General features: G+C 36.4%; 1 protein-coding gene and 1 pseudogene across 3 annotated transcripts in view; both read right to left on the bottom strand.

The window, feature by feature from the left end:
* Window positions 1-20,120, bottom strand: part of GBE1 (1,4-alpha-glucan branching enzyme 1) — a 262,977-nt gene that overhangs the window by 119,589 nt on the left and 123,268 nt on the right. The window lies entirely within an intron of this gene.
* On the bottom strand, window positions 865-6,204 carry LOC126947910 (protein SET-like; annotated as a pseudogene). Its single transcript, XR_007723251.1, has one exon. The product of XR_007723251.1 is annotated as a protein SET-like (transcript).

Genomic DNA, 20,120 nt, shown 5'->3' with positions numbered 1-20,120 from the left:
CAGTATTCCACATTTAAGAGGGATATAGACAAATTCAGGTTTGTTAATAAATAAGAATTCAAAACCAAGTAATGCAATAGGAAAAACAATTGGGGGAAAATGGAAATACACACTCTGGAAATAGAAGAAGCCCCAGGGTATAATACTCAAAGGCACACTATGTGGAAAAGTTATTGGATCTGCTTTGTGAGCTTCCATGGGTTACAAATTGGCAGACAGATTCTAAACCCAATATAAAAAAGAATTTTCTAATGGAGAGACCTGTCCAAATATGAAATGAGCTATCTTACAAGATCAGTTTCATCTTCTGAAGACATTCAAGGGAAAGGCGAGTTACGGATTCTAAAGAAAAGACTAAAGATTAAACTATAATATTGAGGTCCTTTCCAAGTCTAGAGTCTGAATTTTTTAGGATGAGAATTGTCTATAATTAGACAGCTCTCAAATTGATAAAGAGGGCATGTCAAAGTAAAATACTAGTATATAATGAATAGCATTAGTTAGTAGAAGAAATACCTGTAACTAAGACATAGTTTACAAATGCTTTTTTGATGAAGAGTCAGGGAATATCCAAACATAAGCAACGTGACAAGTTTTTGAATTGTGAAAAACAGGAAATATTGAAGAAACACAAGAAAAACCTCAAGAGAGATCATATTGGGAAAAAAAAGTATTTTTAACATCATGCCTAGTAAAAGTAAATACTATTACTAATCTCACTAATATGCATTAATCAGTACTAATTTAGCAGTGGTGGGAAGAAACAAACACTAGTTTAAGAATGCAAAATTTCTAATTATAGGAATATTAGAATGTTTTAAGCAGGAATGGTTCATAAGACATTTACTTTATCAAGATTACGTATCTACTAAGATCATGCCACTCTTATAGTATTAAATCCATGCTTGTTTAAAAAGAAAAAAAAAAAAAACCGTAAAGAAGCACTCTGGTTCCTCATATTGCCTCTTTCTGCTGGCTTTATTCTGTGTTTGACTTGAACGTTTCATCAAATCCTTTCCAGATTTCCATTTGATTTCGGTGGACTTTGAAGATACATCACCACTCTCATTGGGATGAAATTCTTTGGGAAGAATTTTATTTTCAAAGTAAGGATTTTCATCAAAATAAAAATCTATTCTGTAACCTGTTTCAGTATCTTCAAATTCTGTCACTTCAACTCTGGTCAAATAATGTAATGCCTCTTTGTCCTCCTCCCCAAGCAGTGCGAACACTTGGCGGATGGTTGACAAATGTTGTTACCCCCAAATTTGGGATTTTGGCGATCAATTCTGACCTCTTCTGAAAAAGTGGATAGTGGAGTTTGTTACATTTCTATTCTACTTCCAAAATCTCCTCACTGGCTTGTTCATTCTCTTTCATTTTGTACTTCATCAATGTGTTCAATTGCTTCTTGCTGGGTTTTTTTGTCCCTTCGTCAGCAAGCCTGCAGAAGCAGATGTCTCCTTCGGTCCCACAGCAGGAGGTGGTCCAGAGAGCTTCTTTACCTGATTTACTGACCATTCTGATGCACATAGTGTGGGTGAGTTAGGATAGTTCATCAAAGATGGTATCTGGCCAAACCCATTACAGTACTACTTGGTTCCTGATATGGATGATGAAGAAGGAGAAGGAGAAAAAGATGATGATGATGATGATGATGACGATGGTGATGCAAAGGAGGAAGGATTAGAAGATACTGATGAAGTAGGGGATGAGCATGAAGGTGAAGAAGATGAAGATGATGAAAGGGAGGAAGGAGAGAAGGATGAAGGAGAAGATGACTAATGGAACACTGATGGATTCCAACCTTCCTATTTTAAAATGTTCTCCAGTCCCTGGGAGCAAGCTGCAGTCTTATTTTTCTCTCTCAATCTCTCTTTTTTTTTTTTCCCTTGTCCTCAGTCACCCTGTTCTTGAGGACTCTTTTCTCTACACCATGTTTCTCAACTTATTTTGGGGAAAATACCTTGAACGAAATACAATGGGAAGAGTCTCTACCCCTTTCTGTTCAAAATTCATTTTTATCCCTTCCTGTCTGAATAAAAACTGTATGGAATCAACACCACCAAGCTCTGTGGGAAAAAAGGAAAAACCTGCTCCCTTCACACTACTGGAAGCTGGAGGGTGCTAAGCCCCTGGGTAGTAGTGCATAGAATTCTAGCTTTTGTCCTCCTTCCTCTGTATATTGCAATCAGAGAGTACACTGTGTTTCTATGTGAATATGGACAGTTAGCATATACCAATATGTATCTGTCTACTTTCTCTTGTTTAAAAAAAGAAAAAAAAACTTGAAAAATGGGTTTCTAGAAGGTCAGCAAGGGGTGAGTTTGAGATGTCTCGGTGGGTTAAGTGGGCATTTTGACAATATGGCTTCTCCTTTGGCATGTTTAATTGTGATATCTGACAGACATCCTTGTAGTTTAAGATGACACTTTTAAAATAAATTCTCTCCTAATGATGACTTGAGCCCTGCCACTCAATGGGAGAATGAGCAGAACCTGTAGGATCTTATTTGGTATTGACATTCTCTACTGTAATTTTTTTCTTGTTTATTTTTAAATTTTCTCTTTGTTTCACTGGAAAGGAAAGATGGTGCTCAGTTTTAAACATTGAAAGTGTACAAGTTGCTTTGTTACAATAAAACTAAATGTGTACACACACACACAGACACACACACAACCCTTAAAACTACTGATTGCATTCACAAACTCTGGAACAAAATCTGAGTTACCGTTTTTGTTTTTTTAGAGTTAGGGTCTGGCTCTGTTGTCCAGTGGTGTAATCATGGCTCACTGCAGCCTGAAACTCCTGGGCTCAAGTGATCCTCCTGCCTCAGCCTCTCAAGTAGTTGGGACTACAGGTGCACACCACCACTCTTGGTTCACAATTACTTTTAAAGCATCGATCTCATCTAATATTATTAGATCAACAATTTTTAAAATTCTTTCTCTATAAATTTAGTGTGTGTCCCCTATAGCTCAATCTAATCTAAGGGGGAAAAAAAACCCTATCATAATTTCTGAACTGTGAAATTGAAGATTAGTTCTGAATCAAAATATTCTTAATTGGCATTGATGTTCTAAGTGATTGTATAAGCAGCAGATGTCCCTGGTTTAACTAAATTAAAATACAAGTTGCTTTTTAAGAATCTATTTGAGGCCAGACATGGTGGCTCATGCCTGCAATCCTAACACTGTGACAGGCCGAGGCGGGGCCTGGGGTGGGGAGTATTGCTTGAGCCCAGGAATTTGAGACTTCTTTTCTACAAAAAAATGAGGAAAATCGGCGCCATGGCTCACGCCCATAATCCCAGCACTTTGGGAGGCCGAGGCGGGCAGATCACAAGGTCAAGAGATCCAGACCAGCCTGGCCAACATGGTGAAAACCCTTCTCTACTAAAGATACAAAAAATTAGCCAGGCATGGTGGCGCATGCCTGTAATCCCAGCTACTTGGGGGGCTGAGGCAGGAGAATCGCTTGAACCAAGGAGGTGGAGGTTGCAGTGAGCCAAGATCGCGCCATTGCACTCCGGCCTGGAAGACAGGGTAACGTTCCATCTCAATAAATTAATAAATAAGGAAAATTAGCTAGGTGTGATGGCATGTGCCTGTGTTCCTGCTACTTGGGAGTCTGAGGTGGGAGAACCATTTGAGCCCAGGGCCCAGGAGCTCAAGGCTACAGTGAGCTGTACTCCAGTACAGGTTACAGAATGAGATTTTTTTCTCAAAAAAAAAAAAAAGTTTTTGTTTTGTTTTAAAAATAAAGACTCTATTTGAAAACGTATTAGCTATGTCAATAGTTTTTGAAAACGAAGACTACTGCCAAATGCTGTCAAGAGGGAATACTTAAATCATTATTAACCTTGGGTATATTTTCTTCCAGCGGCTTTAGAATTTGTATGCCAAACCTAAATCCTTAACCTTTTGATCTTGAGAAAGCTGTAGATGTATATGCAGTTATGAGAAATGATACAGAGGGGTACTGTGTTCACTTTACCCATTTTCCCTAAATAACATCTGGAAAACTATGGTACAATATCACAGCCAGGATACTGGCACCAATACAGCCAAGATACAGAACAATTGTATCACTAGAAGGAATCCTCTTCTTGTCCTTAAGCACTCCTGTTTTCTCACCACTACCCTTAACCCTGGAAAACACTAATTTTTTCTCTATTTCTTTGTCACTACAAGAATGATATACAAATGGGATTAAACAAAATGGAATATGTCCCTTTGGGGACGAGCTTTTGCTACTCCACATAATCCTCTGGAGATTCATTCAAGCTGTGTGTCTACTCATTTTTATTGCTGAGTAGCACTCCATGATATGGATGTACTACACTCTGTTTAATATACTGAAGAACAAGTGGGTTGCTTTCAGGTACTGGCTATGATGAATAAAGTTGCAATGAACATTGAAGTGTATGTTTTTGTGTGAAAAAAGTTTTAATTTATTTGGAATACATACTCAGCAGTGCAACTGCTTGCTGGCATGTACGACAGTTGCATATGTAGTTTTACAAGAAACTACTACACTGCTTTGCAGAGTGATTATAGTATTTTACACGCACGCCAAGAATGATCCAGTCTTCTTGAATCCTCCCCCAGCAGTTGGTGTAGTTACTATTTTAAGTTTAGCAGTCTGATAGATACGTAGTGATATCTCATTGTAGTCGTAATATCCATTTTCCTAATGATGTTGAATATATTTCCATCTGCTTATTGGCCATCTATCTATATATTCTGTTTTCTCACCATTTTACGATTATTTTAACTGTGGCGTTTTGACACATTTATATATTGTGGATTTGAGACCTCTTTGGGTACGCGCTTTGCAAACATTTTCTCTGAGTTTGTGCTTGTCATTTCATCATCTTAACAATAACTTTAATCACAATCTTGAAGTAGTCCAATTTATCAATTTTTCCTTGTATTGACAGTATTCTTATGTCAAGTCTAAGAACTCTTTGACTAATCCTATAGCTGAAGATTTTCTCCAGTTTTATTTTTCTAAAATTTTTCCAGTTTCACATTTTACGTGTTAATCCATAATCTATTTTAGTAAACTTTTGCATAAGGTAGAAAATTTAGGTTAAAGTTTATTTCTATGGATGTCCAACAGGTCTGGTATCATTTGTTGAAAAGTCTATCATTCCTCCACTGAAATGCTTTCGTACTTTTGTCAAAAGTTAGTCGTGGACATTTGTGTACGTCTATTTCTGGGTTGTCTATTCTGTTCCATCAATTTGTCTATCCTTTCACTGATACCATACAGTCTTGATTACTGTAACTATATGAGACTAAAAATTGGGAGACTGATTCCTCCCACTTTATTCCACTTACACGAGATTGTTTTAAGTGGTCTAATGTCTGTCTTACCATACAATTTTGAAATAATCTCTATGGCTACATCTATAAAAATGTCTTTCAAGATTTTGATAGGAATTGTCTTAAACAGCTTTTGATTTGGAGAAAAATGACATCTTTATTACTTTGAGTTGTCCAATCTATGAACACAATATGCATCTCCATTTACTTAAAATTTTCTCCTTTCATCAGTGTTTTATAGTTTTCATTATACATTCCCGTACATATTTTATTGGATTTACATCTTACTATTTCTTTTAAGACAGAAAAAAACATGAAGGGAGGGATGCAGGAAGGGAAAGAGAGAAGGAGGGAGAGAACAAGTGTTTATAAATAGTATATTATTTAATTTTAATAACCACTTGTTCATTACTAGTATATACAAATACAATTCAATTGCTTTTTAAATAGTTTTCTGGTGTACTGCAACCTTGCTCATCTCATTTATTAAATTCTAGAGGGGTTTTGTTTAGATTCCTTGGTCTTTTCTATATTCTATATATACAATCATGTCAACTAAAAAGAGAAAGTTTTATTTATCCATTTTGATCTCTATGTCTTATTTCCTTTTCTTTTTATTTATTTTTGGCTTTATTTCATTAGCCAGAATTCCCAGCACTGTGTTAAATAAGAATGGTGATAGTGCACATCTTTGTCTTGTTCCCAAAGTTAGAAAGAAAGAATTTAGACTTTAGCCACTAAGTACATTGTTACATTTCAGTTTTTAATAGATCTTCTTTATTAAGACTTGATAGTTCCTCGCTGTTCCTATTACCCTGAATCATTTTATTTCAAATGGGTGTTTAATTTGGCAAAATACTTTTTTTTTTTTTTTTTTTTTGAGACGGAGTCTTGCTCTGTGGCCCAGGCTGGAGTGAACGGCGCCATCTTGGCTCCCTGCAAGCTCCGCCCCCCGGGTTCCCGCCATTCTCCTGCCTCAGCCTCCCGAGGAGCTGGGACGACAGGCGCCGCCACCACCCGGCTAATTTTTTGTATTTTTAGTAGAGACGGGGTTTCACCGTGTTAGCCAGGACGGTCTTGATCTCCTGACCTCGGGATCCGCCCACCTCGGCCTCCCAAAGTGCTGGGATTACAGGCGCGAGCCACCGAGCCCAGCCTAATTTGGCAAAATACTTTCTCTGCATCAACTATTATGATAATTTTTTTCTTCTTTAGCTTATTACTATGTTGGGATTTTAAATACAAAATAAGCTTAACATTTCTAGAATAAACCTTACTTGGTTATAGTATATAATTTTTATATATTGCTGAATTGTATTTGAAATATCTTAAGAATTTTGCCTCTAATTCATGAGGAATATTGACCTGTAGTTATCTTCTTATTACTTTCTTTATCTAGTTCTAATATTAGGGCAATACTGGCCTCATGAATTGGGTAGTGTTCCTTCTTTTTCTCTATTCTGGAAGAAACTGTATTAAATTAGTGTGAATTCTTCTTCAAATGTTTCAGAAAATTGTCCATTGAAAATACTTGTACATGTACGTTTTCCTATGCTACATGCTTTTAAATTACAAATTAAATTTTATTAATAGTTACAGGGTAATTATAATATTTCAGATTCGGTGAGTTGTGGTAGTGTTTTTTTAGAAATAGATCCATTTCATCTAAATTACCAAATGTACGTATGTAGTTATTCCTAGTATTCTTTTACTATTATTTTGATGTCTGCACAGTGACATAAGTTAACAATTAAAGAGAAGGAAACTTTATTGTATTTAGCCATATTTTTACTCTTTTCATTTTTCCTTTTCTATTTCATGGAATTTCAATTAACCATTCTAGGATAAGTGTGCTGGAAATAATTTATTTTAGTTTTCGTCCATCTTAGAATGTCTTAATTTGCCCATCATTCTAGAAGAATATCTTTACTGTTTTCTAATTAATAAACTTGTAAGAAATATCTTAATGCACAAAGTATTTTTAACTTATAGTAGGCCTACAGCCTTAGAATAAATTACCTTATATTTAATAATTCAATGATCACGCTTTAGGACTTATTAACATAAGTACTCTCAAACTGTTTTCCAAAAAGCTTGCAGATAATTAGACACCATGAAAAAAAACTAAAGATGTGATCCCTAGTTGACCTCAGAAAACTCAACTCCACACTCCATGATTCTACATGATTCCATTGAAGAGGATCATTTATCATGTTAATTTTTAGGCAGGACAAAGAGGAATCAACTTTGAATGGCAGTGAGAAGTTTCTTTCGCCTTTGACATTCTAAATCAGGACCTGTTTCCTCACATTCCAGTTCACCTTGGCATTTTTGCTTCACTTTTCTCTCACAGATCAGAAATTTCATTGAGGATGCATATCCTATCCTGAATCTCCCTTTGTATTAAGAGGTTAGAAATGAATTTAGACCACCTCTCATATTACACATGTAGAGTAAGTCCTTGAAAAAGGAGAATTACTTAGTTACTTGCATACTTACTTGAAAAATTAAGAGTAGAGCTAAAGGTATTGATGTTCCTTTACCGATATTTGCTCTTCATAAATCTGCTCATCAGTCATTTTCTCAGCCTGAAAAACTGCTACACACCCAAAAAAGACACTGTACCTAATATACTTTTGGAAATCTTTGAACTTATATATATGAGATTCTTTTTAAAAAATGACTCTAAATTATATCAAAATAATGCAAACATGTAGAAAATTACTATATAATTTTGTCATCTATTGCAAGGAACATGTAATTTTCATTCATTTATTTTTTAAAAGGAATCTCTGGTAAAATCATCACTAATATTGATATATTTAGCATTTGTCTCTGCCCTATAAAAAGAAGAATAACAACGATATTTTGCAGACCCTCAGCATCATGGCTAAACTGTGCATGTAGTATCCATTCTGTAAAAAAAATTGTCCTTCATATTATCCAAGTCTTTATGAACTTGATCCAAGTTTATCTTGCAAATATATCTACACATACATATATGTTAAGATAATCTACGATTTTCTCACTTAGATGGAACAAAATGGTTTTATGGTCTTCTGCTATATCTGTCCATGTTGAAATTAGAATAAAAAGAAACATATTTCACATATATTAAGGGTACAACTATAGGTTATCATGCTAATTTTTTTAAACTGACAATTAGATTATTTATTTCATTTGAGTGTATATGTCTACATTTGCATTTTAATATAAATTGGTTGTTGATTCCATTAATCAAGAGAAAATAAAATGGGAGGTTGGAAATTATTTAACACAACACATCATTTCATGGGGGCTCATTAAAATAGAGGCTCAAATTATGACTATGTGGAAGAAAATTATAAAGCAAATAATTATGTATATAATTGTTTTAAAATTATCCTCTAGGTTGGAGACATTCACATTCAAAAATTCTTTAGGGACTTAATTAAAATAGAAAGAATTATCACTTTTCAAAAATATGACCAAGAGATTTAATTTTGGCTTTTCACATTTATTTTGACATTTTAAAATGCATTTTAATGTGAGGAAACAAAACACTATTTTACATTTGAAATGAAGTTTTTCTTTTTACTTTTTTTGTAGATCTCTTAGAGTAAAACTTTTCATAATAAGTTAAAAAGTGTAGCATTAAAATGTCATCACCATTAAAAAATATATAAATTTATAAGCTAAAATATCTCCATACTTTAAAAAAATTTACTTTGCAAATTAGCTAATATATTAAAAAATAAATCATAATTTTTATTTAAAAATATTGCTTTCATAAATTGCTCAGGAAAGTAAATTAAATCAATGATATAAAACATAGCAATTTAAAAGGCTGTCATATATAATAGCATGAGACGACTGAATTATTTTTGACATGGAAATAATTTTTGTGTTTTTTGAGACAGAGTCTTGCACTGTTGTCCAGGCTGGAGTGCAGTGGTATGATCTCTGCTCGCTGCACCCTCCACCTTCTGGGTTCAAGTGATTCTCCTGCCTCAACCTCCTGAGTAGTTGGGATTACGGGCACCTGCCACCATGCCGGGCCATTTTTTAAAATATTTTTAATAGAGACAGGGTTTCACTCTGTTGGCCAGACTGGTCTTGAACTCCTGACCTCGTGACCCACCCACCTCGGCCTCCCAAGACATGGAAATAATTTTTAATAACAAAAGCCAAAATTAATGGCAGACCATCTTAATATATGAAATTTAAAAAGCACTTGTATAAATACTTTTATTTTAGAAATAATTCAAATAGTTAACAAGCATTTATTTGAGAGCAAGCTTATGCTATGGAAATAAAGTCAACAGGCAAGTCACTGAAATGACATGTGGTCCAGCAAAAAGACTAAAATGGGGAGGATTTTTTTGGGAAGTGTACTTTATACAATATTAGATTTGTTTAAGTAGATTATACTTAAACAGTATTTAAATAAAAAGGGGAAGTCCTGACTGAGTTGTAATGAGGTGGCAGGGATGAATGTCAACCAGGCAGGAATGAGGATGAGGACAGGAGATCTTCTATGAAAGTTTCTTATAAGATAAGAAAGATACCTGGTCTTAAAATATAAGATAGTCCATAAAGCAAAGTAGAGGAGGGAGTGCATTCCAAATGAAAGGAAATGTCATGTGTAAAGTCACAGAGACTCAGTATATGAGAGGACAGCAACACCTAGGAACTCTGCAGGAAGACGCCAGCAGCAAGAAGGACCTCACAGAGGTGGGCCCCTGATCTTGGAGTTCTCAGTCTCTATCAGTGTAAGAAATAAATTCCTTTTCTTTATAAATTACCCAGTTTCAGTTATTCTATTATAAGCAACAGAAAAGACAGCACTGAATGTTTTACATTTGTGAGTCACATGTCCAATTTGCATTTAAGAAAGCTTACTCTGGTAACACTTTGGAGAATACATTTGGTGATGGATTGAGTGTATTCGAATCAATTGTCTCTCAAGGTTGCCTTATAATTATACCTCCTGCTGTGGCGTATTATTTAATACTATAATTTAATAGATTCGACCTAGAAAATCGTGGAACTTTTTATTGTCGTTACCATTTCAAAAAAGTTAAGTATATGAAAATGTAAGGAAATGGCTAAACACCACTGTCATTCAAACATTTTTGAGGGGATCTTAAGAGACTGCCCTCCTCTCGCTTTCAAAGAGCCCTGGGTGTGACTTAAGGGAAGTCACAGCATGCTTTGGTCTCCTTATAAGGCTGCTCCATAAGCCAAAATATTCAGCATCTCATCCAACAATTCCTCAGCCCCCAACAGAAAATTACTCCTAAGCACATCTTTTGCACTTACTATCCTTCTTCGGCTGTCCTGTACATGCTTATCCAAATTAGAATTCTCATGGTCTACTACCCTAATCATTCCTTTAGATCACTCTCCTAGTCCTAGCATAATTCCACCCTTAGTTAAATTTGATCACTAAGGAATCCTATCACATTGCCTTAGTGAACTACTCTCCCACTCTTGCAGTGGACAATACCATACTTCCTCTCACCTGGAATTTCCAATACCTATCCCTCCTTCACTTTCACTGGATGACCTTGCCTTTTATTTAAATGAGAAAATGGAAGCAATTAAAAAACATCAACACCCACTCATGTCTACCTCTTTCCCTTCATAAAACCAATGTATTTCACCTACTTTTTTATTGTATCAGATAAATTACCCCTGCATTTTTCTAGGAACCCTCTCTATCAGCTCAATCCCATCAGCTGAACTATCACCTACCTTAAAAGAAACTTTTTGACTTTTGACCTCCATTCCAGTTAACAAACCCACTTTTCTACTGCTTTTTAAAGAATATCCTCTCTCTATACATAAAACTTTCCCACACGTTCTGCCTTCACTTTCTTACTTTCCATTTTCTTCTTAACCCATCTGAATCAGAATTTCAGCCCAACCATTCCAACAAAACCATTTTGAGTCCAAATAAATGACCATCATGCTAAATCAATGGTCAATTCTCAATACTCATCTAAATTAAACTCTGCAAATGCAGTTGGCATTTTGAGCACTAACTCCTTCCAAAACATGCTCATTTAAATAGGTCCTCCCATTTCACCTGCATATCCTTCTTTATCTTCTTAGCTCCCAGCTTCTGATTTTCTTCCTGGCCTCTTTATATTAGAGTAACTTGGGGCTCAGCAGCTCAACCACACCTTTCTTCACACACACTCTTCAGATGATCTGATACAAGCTCATTGCTTTGAGTGCCTTTTAAAAACAGATGATTTCTGACTCAAATTGCCAGTCCGAACTGCTCCACTAAATTCCAAGCTTATATTATTATTATTATTATTATTTATTTATTTGTTTGTTTTGAGACGGAGTCTCGCTCTGTCGTCCAGGCTGGAGTGCAGTGGCGCGATCTCAGCTCACTGCAAGCTCCTCCTCCCGGGTTCACGCCATTCTCCTGCCTCAGCCTCCGGAGTAGCTGGGACTACAGGCGCCCGCCACAATGCCCAGCTAATTTTTTGTATTTTTAGTAGAGACGGGGTTTCACCGTGTTAGTCAGGATAGTCTTGATCTCCTGACCTCGTGATCCGCCTGTCTCTGCCTCCCAAAGTGCTGGGATTACAGGCGTGAGCCACTACGCCCGGCTAATTCCAGGCTTATATTTTTAAGTGCCTACTCAATATCTCCACTTATATAGCAAACATGCATCTCACACTTGTGATATCCAAAACTAACCTCTTGATTTTCCCCCAAATCCTTCTCCTCCCAGTTCCCCATGGATCTGTGAATGGCTACAGTGTGCCTTATGCCAGAAGTTCCATTTTCAGAGGCCTATTTACCTCTTGGTCAAAAACTTAAGAGTTAATTCCCCTCATATACAACCAATCACTCAGCAAGTTTTGTTTTGTTTTGTTTTTGTTTGTTTTTGCTTTTATCAGTTATACTTTAAACATGCACTCCATGTTTAATTAATTATTAAAGCCCCTGATGTTTCTGCACTGATCTAAGACAGCTTCTCACTGGACTTTCGCAACACAAACATCTTAAATCTGCCCACCAGTTGTACATCTGCCCAACATCGCTCTTCCTTCTAGAATAAAAAAAAAAAAAATGATCTTTTCAGTAATGTCATACCATTTCCCTGATCCAAATCTTTAAAAAGCTGTTAAAACAGCTCCCGATCAAACACAGAATAAACTGAATGAAACAGAAGAAAATCGTATCTCCTTACAAGGGCCTACAAGGTTTTATATGATCTGACAACTGCCAAATTCTCTGGAGTCTCCTGAAATTTTCCCTCACTTACCAATCTATATCTCCCTGGCCTTCCTTTCAACACACCCACCCCCATTCCCCCTGGGGGGACTTCACAATTGCTTTTCTCCTCACTGTTGGCTTATTCTCAGAATATGATATTGTACGTCACTTCATTCAGGTCTCTGCTTAAATATCACCTTTTCAGAGTGCTTATCTTGACCACACACCAATAGAAGCCACTTTACAACACAACACTGAATCTTTCTGGCGGGTTGCCTTTTTCTTCATAGTACTTGCTGCTACCTAGAAATGCACTTTGCATTGTCGGTCTTCCTCACCAAAGTATAGGGCTCTGAGGGTTGGTGTCTCATCTGTTTTCTTCACTGCTTCATTCCCAGGGTTCAGGAAGGTTGGGTATCCAGTAGGTCCTCAAACTTTTGTTAAATTAGCTAATTTAGCATCTGTCGTATGCCAGACATTATTATTATTATTATTTGAGACAGGGTTTCACTCTGTCGCCAAGGCTGGAGTATAGTGGCACGACCATGGCTCACTGACACCTCCTGGCCTCACTGCAGCCTCCAGGTTGCCTGGGCTCAGGCGATCTTCCTGCCTCAGCCTCCTGAGTAGCTGGGACTTCAGGTAAGAGCCATCATACCTGGCTATTTTATTTTCATTTTCTTTTATAAAGATGGGGTCTCACTAAGTTGCCCAGGCTGCTGCTCTTGAACTCCTGACCTCAAGCAATCTTCCTGTGTTGACCTCCCGAAGTACGAAAATTATAAGCATGAGCCACAGTGCCTGACCCAGACTTATTTTTAATATAGGATCTGTATTGGTCCCTTTTCATACTGCTATAAAGAACTACCCGAGGCTGGGTAATTTATAAAGGAAAAAGGTTTAATTGACTCACAGTTCCACATGGCTGGGGAGGCCTCAGGAAACTTACAATCATGGCAGAAGGTGAAGAGGAAGCAACGCACCTTCTTCACAAGGCGGCAGGAAAGAGAAGTGCCAAGCGAAGGAGGACAAGCCCCTTATAAAACCATCAGATCTTGGGAGAACTCACTCACTGTCATGAGCAAACATGGGGGAAACTGCCCCCAAGAGCCAATTACCTCCACCTGGTCTCTCCTTTGACATGTGGAGATTATGGGGATTGTGGAGATTACAATTCAAGATGAGATATGGGTGAAGATACAAAGCCTAAGCATACCAGGATTCTCACAAGCATATTACTTAGGCATCAACATTTGTTTATAAAGCCTCCTGCTCCTAACATGTAATAGTCATATATGTAATACAGAAACAGAGTATTTCATACCTATTTTTAAACTAAACCTCCCACTTGCACAGTCTAGAAATGTATATTCTTGCCCGATGTTAGGTGTGTTGAGATTATGAATTGCAGTTATCAGCAAAAAACCAAAATATTAAATAATATATGATCAACGGGTGTAAACTTTTGGACTTTAGATGTGATACACACACAGGCATACACACACACACAACATGTAAATAAATGGTAAGAAAATAACCTAGTGGATATTTACATGAGCTAGTTCATATCTGTAAGGTAACATAACACAATACAAGAAGCAGATCTCCACTTTCTACAGGATGTTAATGCATCCTCAAGAAAGAGTGGAAAAGAACCAAGTCTCCTTCTGGTTTGTTCCCAGTGTGTCTGAATTAGCTACATTTATGCTCAAATAGCCTAAAATATTCACATTTCTTAAGGAAACTTTCTAGCAGCAGCCACTTTTTTCTACCTGCTAAAATAATCAGTGCAGCAGGGAAAAGAGCCAACCACAGGGAAGACAAAGAGTAGGGCCCTGAAATAAAACCACGGCTACACTTTTCCTGACATACATTCACATCCCTCCCTGCCTGGGAATCCTGCCTGCCCTTGTTATTAGGGAGGGGGAGGGGGAGGGGGATGAGAGGGAGAAAGGGAGAGGGAGAAGGAGAGGGAGAGGGAGGGAGGCAGCGGAGGGAAGAAAAACAAAGAAACCAAGAATAGAATGCTTCACTCCTGCCTTGATAGGAGATATTTTCGGGTCTTTATCAGTTAAGAGAATACTATCTAAGACTCTAGACACTACTGATAGCTTATTCTCAGGATATTTGAGTCTGACATTCCTACTTTTGAATTGGCTAAGCTCTTTTAATATTTTACACTTCAATCACTGGAGGCACCTGGAGTCGGCAAATTAAGACTTTTAGAAAGAACATAGAGACAACTATTCCCTTACGTCTTTCTTAAAATTGATAAGTACCAATAAAAAATAAAATCCTCGACTTTTTTTTCTCTTTTTTTTTTTTTTGTTTTAGACTGTGTCTCACCCTGTTGCCCAGGCTGGAGTGCAGTGGCATGATCATAGATCACTGCAGCCTCAGACTCCTGGGCTCAAGCAATCCTCCCATCTCAGCCTCCCAAGTATCAAAGACTACAGGCATGCACCACTATGCCCAGGTAATTTCATTTTAATTTTGTTGTAGAGACAGGGTTTCGCTATGTTACCTAGGATGGTCTTAAACTCCAGTGCTTAAGCGATTCTGCGACCTCAGCCTCCCAAAGTGCTGAGATTACAGGAGAGTCACCACGCCTGACCCCTGACTTTCATTTTTGGTTTTTGGCTATCTTCTTTCAAATATCACAAAGCTTAGTCACCAAATGTACAGCTGATATCTATTGGAGTATGGGGAGAAAGGGAAAGGGAATGAGAAAGAATGAGAAGGAGAGGAAGAAAGGCAGCCAGAGAAACTTCTGATGGGCTGATGAGGAAAGGCTGAAATTGTGTTTATTTTAAAAAGTGCAATTACTGAAGCAGGTTGCACTATTATCTTCTGCTAGAGGAAATAACCATAAAGAGACTTCATTTCCTTGACTTGTATGTTGTAAATAAATAGTACTACATGTTGATGTTAGTTTAGGGGTGGTAAGATTTCAATCAAGTAAACAACAAAACAATGCCAGCACTGCTCAGTAAGGAGCAGCTCATAGCTCAGAAACAGCAGAGCCTGAATGCCAGAGCGCATCTATTCTAATTTCATCCCCTCACTAGTTCATGCTATCATCACTATATCTGTATTGGTTAAGGTAGTCGTAAAAAATTTCATTTTCTTTCAAGGACATAAGGTTCAAACAGGATATTCTTTACAAAACAAAAGTAAAATGACCATTAACAATGTTTATAGCACAGAATTTACATATGTACGCTTATGCAATGGAATAGCTCCTAAAGGTAAAAATCAAAAGAAAAATAGCTAAGTTGTAAGTATTTCAGAATATAAAATGCAAATACAATCACAGCTTTTAACTACAGATTATAAATAAGTGAAGGATAAAAAGAGGAAGCCTTGAGCAAGCATTCCCGACAAACTGATTTTAGACTGGTGAAGATAAGGAGAAGGGGCTTTTACACTGAGGACCAGAAAACAAACAGGAGATGGATACCAGGGAAACACTCCAGGCCAAAAAAAAAAAAAAAGCATGCACAACAGCCTCAGTGCAGGAAAAGCACTAGAGTGGCTAGAGCTTACTAAGCAAGAGAAAAAGGATGTCAAGATGAAACTAGAGCCAGATCCTTGAAAACCCCTTAAGCCATGTTCAGACTCATTTAAAGTGCTTCAAGGTCAAATACATTTGAAAAATGAAGTATTATTGTATAGCACTTACTTGGAGATTCAAAATGCATATTAGCTAATTAGATCCCAAGAATTTTGATTCTAAAGAAATGTGCTGAATTTGACTTAATGTGGGGTGTTCCAACTGTATTTGAGCACTGAACACCTTCATCTACCACACTTGCTGATTTCCTGCTGAACCTTCCTCCTTGGTGGATTATTTCCCGTTTTCCCAAACAAGTTAAATGGCACAAAGAGCTATAATAAACCAGGATGCCACTGTTATTTCGTGAATGAACTGAAACACCATTTTCTATATCTGCGTATAAAAGGACCTAAACTATTCAAAAAGTATTACTTCAAAAAATAATGGGCTTCATTTCTACTCATGTGGACAAACTTTTGACATTCTATTCTCTTGCAGGTTCTGAGGTACTTGCTTAAGGAAGGGGATTGTAAGATCTATATTCTAATTTGGAAGAACTAGCATAAATGTATTCATTTATTTATTCATTCAACAAATCTGTGTTTAAATGTGTCACGCACCATTCCATTCCTGAGGAATAAAGTGGGAAACAAGAGAAACATGGTCTTTGCCCTGCTGAAACTTGTATTATTGGCTTAGTATAAAGGAGAAAAGCAATCTAAACATGATGATAACGCAATCCAATAACTGGTATAATAAAACACATACTCACATGGAAGAGAACAAAGACTGGAGGTGAATAATAACAGAATTTTTAACACAGGTGGGGAGTAAGAAAGAGAACCTGGATTTGAAAAATCACGTGGAAGTAAAATAAAGAGGGGAGGAACTGTAACAGCTAAATGAATGTGTGTTGCTTATATGATACATCAATTCGAGCTCAACGGAGAAGTCTAATTTTCAAATAAACCATGGCAGTTAAAAGAAACAATACTAATTTTTATAATATGCCAAGAACTGTTATAAGAAAATTATATATTATATGTATATTTGCTGCTGTTGTTGTCATTTCCACTTTGTCACCCAGGCTGGAATGCAGTGGGCAGTGGTGTGATCATACCTCACTGTAACTTCAAACTCTTGGCCTCCAGTGATCCTCCCACCTAAGCCTCCAAAGGGGGCAACAGGCTAGGATTACAGGAGTGAGCCACATTGCTTGGCCATATATTTTTAATATTTTAAATCTTATAATAGCTCCATGAGGTAGGCATCCTTTAAATTAGTATTTTAAAGAAGCATCTCAGACAGTGAGAGTTTACGTGACTTGCCCACGCCAAATCAGAGATAGGGAGGGGCCATTCGTTCCAGAGGCTTTCCTGACAATTCCACTCCCCTTTCAGACTCAGGCGGCCCTCCTATATGTGTCTTCAACTATCAATACGTCACCCTGGGTTGCATTAGCACACATATTGTGTTTCATCCTCTTTAGACTTTTCATTTCCTGAAAAAGGGGCCATGTCTTTCTCTTCTTCAAGGTGACCAGGTGCAGCATAGTCTCTACAACAAAAAGGTACTGAATTCTTGAAAGAATGAATATCGTGGCCATGAAGGAGAACTCACGAAAAGCATACAGAGAAGAACATGAAGAAGACCCTAGATGGAATCTTGTGGACTCTAACAGTGAGGGCAAGAGCTCTGGGAAATCTGAAAACTGATTTATTCATGTGATCACTGGGGAAGAATGGCAAATGATAGAAATCAAAAATTCTGATCAGAGTTAGGCAAAATGCCAAAGAGCCAGTAATGAGTTTCTTCATTACTGCTAACATTGTTTTCTCTATGTAAATGATCATGTCATATTTACAAAATTTAATTAATGAAACTTCTTGGAAAATTCATGACAAAACTCAATTGAACAGTCTATTTCACCACATATTTATATATTCTACCCATCATTTAAGCAAATAGCCTACCCTTTAAAATATAAAGGAGAAAGAACAATTGCATATATATGTATATATGAACAACAGACTATCTTACTAAATTATTTATCTCATCTTAATCCCAGGATAACTAAATTTTATACAACTAAATCATTCATCCTAATTCACTTCTGCCTGAGTCATATTTGAGAGGTAAAAACAAGCCAGAATAATTACTTACATGTGTTTACTGGCTGACAAATTGGTGATTTTACTGATAGTTGTATAAAACAATTCTTGGCAATTGATTAATAATTAGTCACTATTTTGTTTAAGTTACATGTCTAATTTCTTGAGAAAGAGACATTTAGTACTTTTCATAAAACATATACTTTTTTAGTTTATTGCTACTAAAAGGGTTTATTGAAAAATAAAATGTTATTATAACCACCTAACTCAATAAATGGATGTAGTTTACCCAGTGTAATGATTACAAAGCCGTAACAGCAAGAGCCTTGCTATACCTGTGTATACCTGTGTATAGACTACTTGCTATACCTGTGTCATTCAATGCAATTCACATGGGGCTACTGAGCCCTGGAAACCTGGCTAAGGAGGCTGGAAAACTGGATGTTTAATTGTATTTTATATTGATGTAGATTCAAAAACTGACACTCATTTCCATTACTGCAAAACTTAAGTATGTTTGAAATAACTCAGGTAGGTGAATCAACTTTTTGCTGTAAAATTATGAATATTAAATACATATCAAGTATTTCTGATGAAAACTTAACATCCAAATTCAGATGTGCTCTAAGTGCAAAATATACACCAAATTTCAAAAACTTAATACCTCTAAAATATGTAAAATATCTTGTTTCTCAACTGATTTTTACATTTGTTTACTACTGATTCCGTGTTGAAATAATACTTTAAACACATAATCAATAGAGTTAAACTAGTCAATATTATAGAAAATAGCTTACGCATTACATGAAAAAAATTTCACCTAACTCCATTATTGAAAAAGACAAAAAATTTTGATTTAGAGTAAATGTTCTGAGAATAAAATCCTGTGGAAGACAGTGTGGTAATTCCTCAAGGATCTGTAACTAGAAATATCATTTGACTCAGCAATCCCATTACTAAGTATACACCCAAAGGATTATATATTTTGCTTTGTCCTGGCATCTTAAAAGAAATTTTGAACATTAAGTTTTTTTTAATGACTCAGACTCATTATCATCAATTATTACACTATATTGCAGTCTAACGATGCCCAGAGGGACAATTACACTATGCGGAGCTGTTTGCCGCTGCACCTAAGTGGCCTTAGAATGCTGTGCATTCGGTTTTGGTTTCTGACCTTGATGCATTTTCTCTTTCTTCCATTGTTTTTAGCAGTGACTTCTCAATACTGTTAGATGTTGATCACAATTGGTCAGTTCCACAATTGTTCTTAATTTGGTCCTTCTACCAAAACACAGCTTGACATCCTTTTAAAAATAGTGTGATACAACAATGAACAAATATCCATAAACATTATGGTACACGTTTTGGCTCCTGAAAAAAATAGTATTACTTGTTTTCATGCTTGTAGTTATGTTTCAGAGAATGAGGCTGGCTAGGAAGTCTGACCACAGATAATCATGACAAGGATATTGCGATGATAGTGACAATGACGATTACCACAACTAATTGAGACACTGGGGGAAGTGTGTAACGACCTCTTCACAATTATATGAGGTAGATAAACTACAATCTTATTAATATTTTACAGAGGGGGAAATTAAACTTGAACTTAGAAAGATTAATCTGGCTGTGGTTACATGCTAGTAAGTGGTGAACTGATACTTGAGCCCAGGCCTACACCGATTCTCTATACTGCTTGCAAGGTCAGTATCTATATTTATATTTTAAAAACAAATTAATGGCAACTTAGATGCAAAGCATTAAAAGAAACAAGGTTACCAAATTTTAACTATGTAGATTTATTTAATAAATTTGTATTTTGCTTTACTGAGCCTGATATTAAATGACGCTTACTTTGTTTATTCCTCTACTACTTAAAATCAAGGAGATATTATACAA

Source organism: Macaca thibetana, chromosome 2 (genome assembly GCF_024542745.1).
Source record: "Macaca thibetana thibetana isolate TM-01 chromosome 2, ASM2454274v1, whole genome shotgun sequence".
Lineage (NCBI taxonomy): Eukaryota > Metazoa > Chordata > Mammalia > Primates > Cercopithecidae > Macaca > Macaca thibetana.
This window is presented reverse-complemented; position numbering and strand designations above follow the sequence as displayed.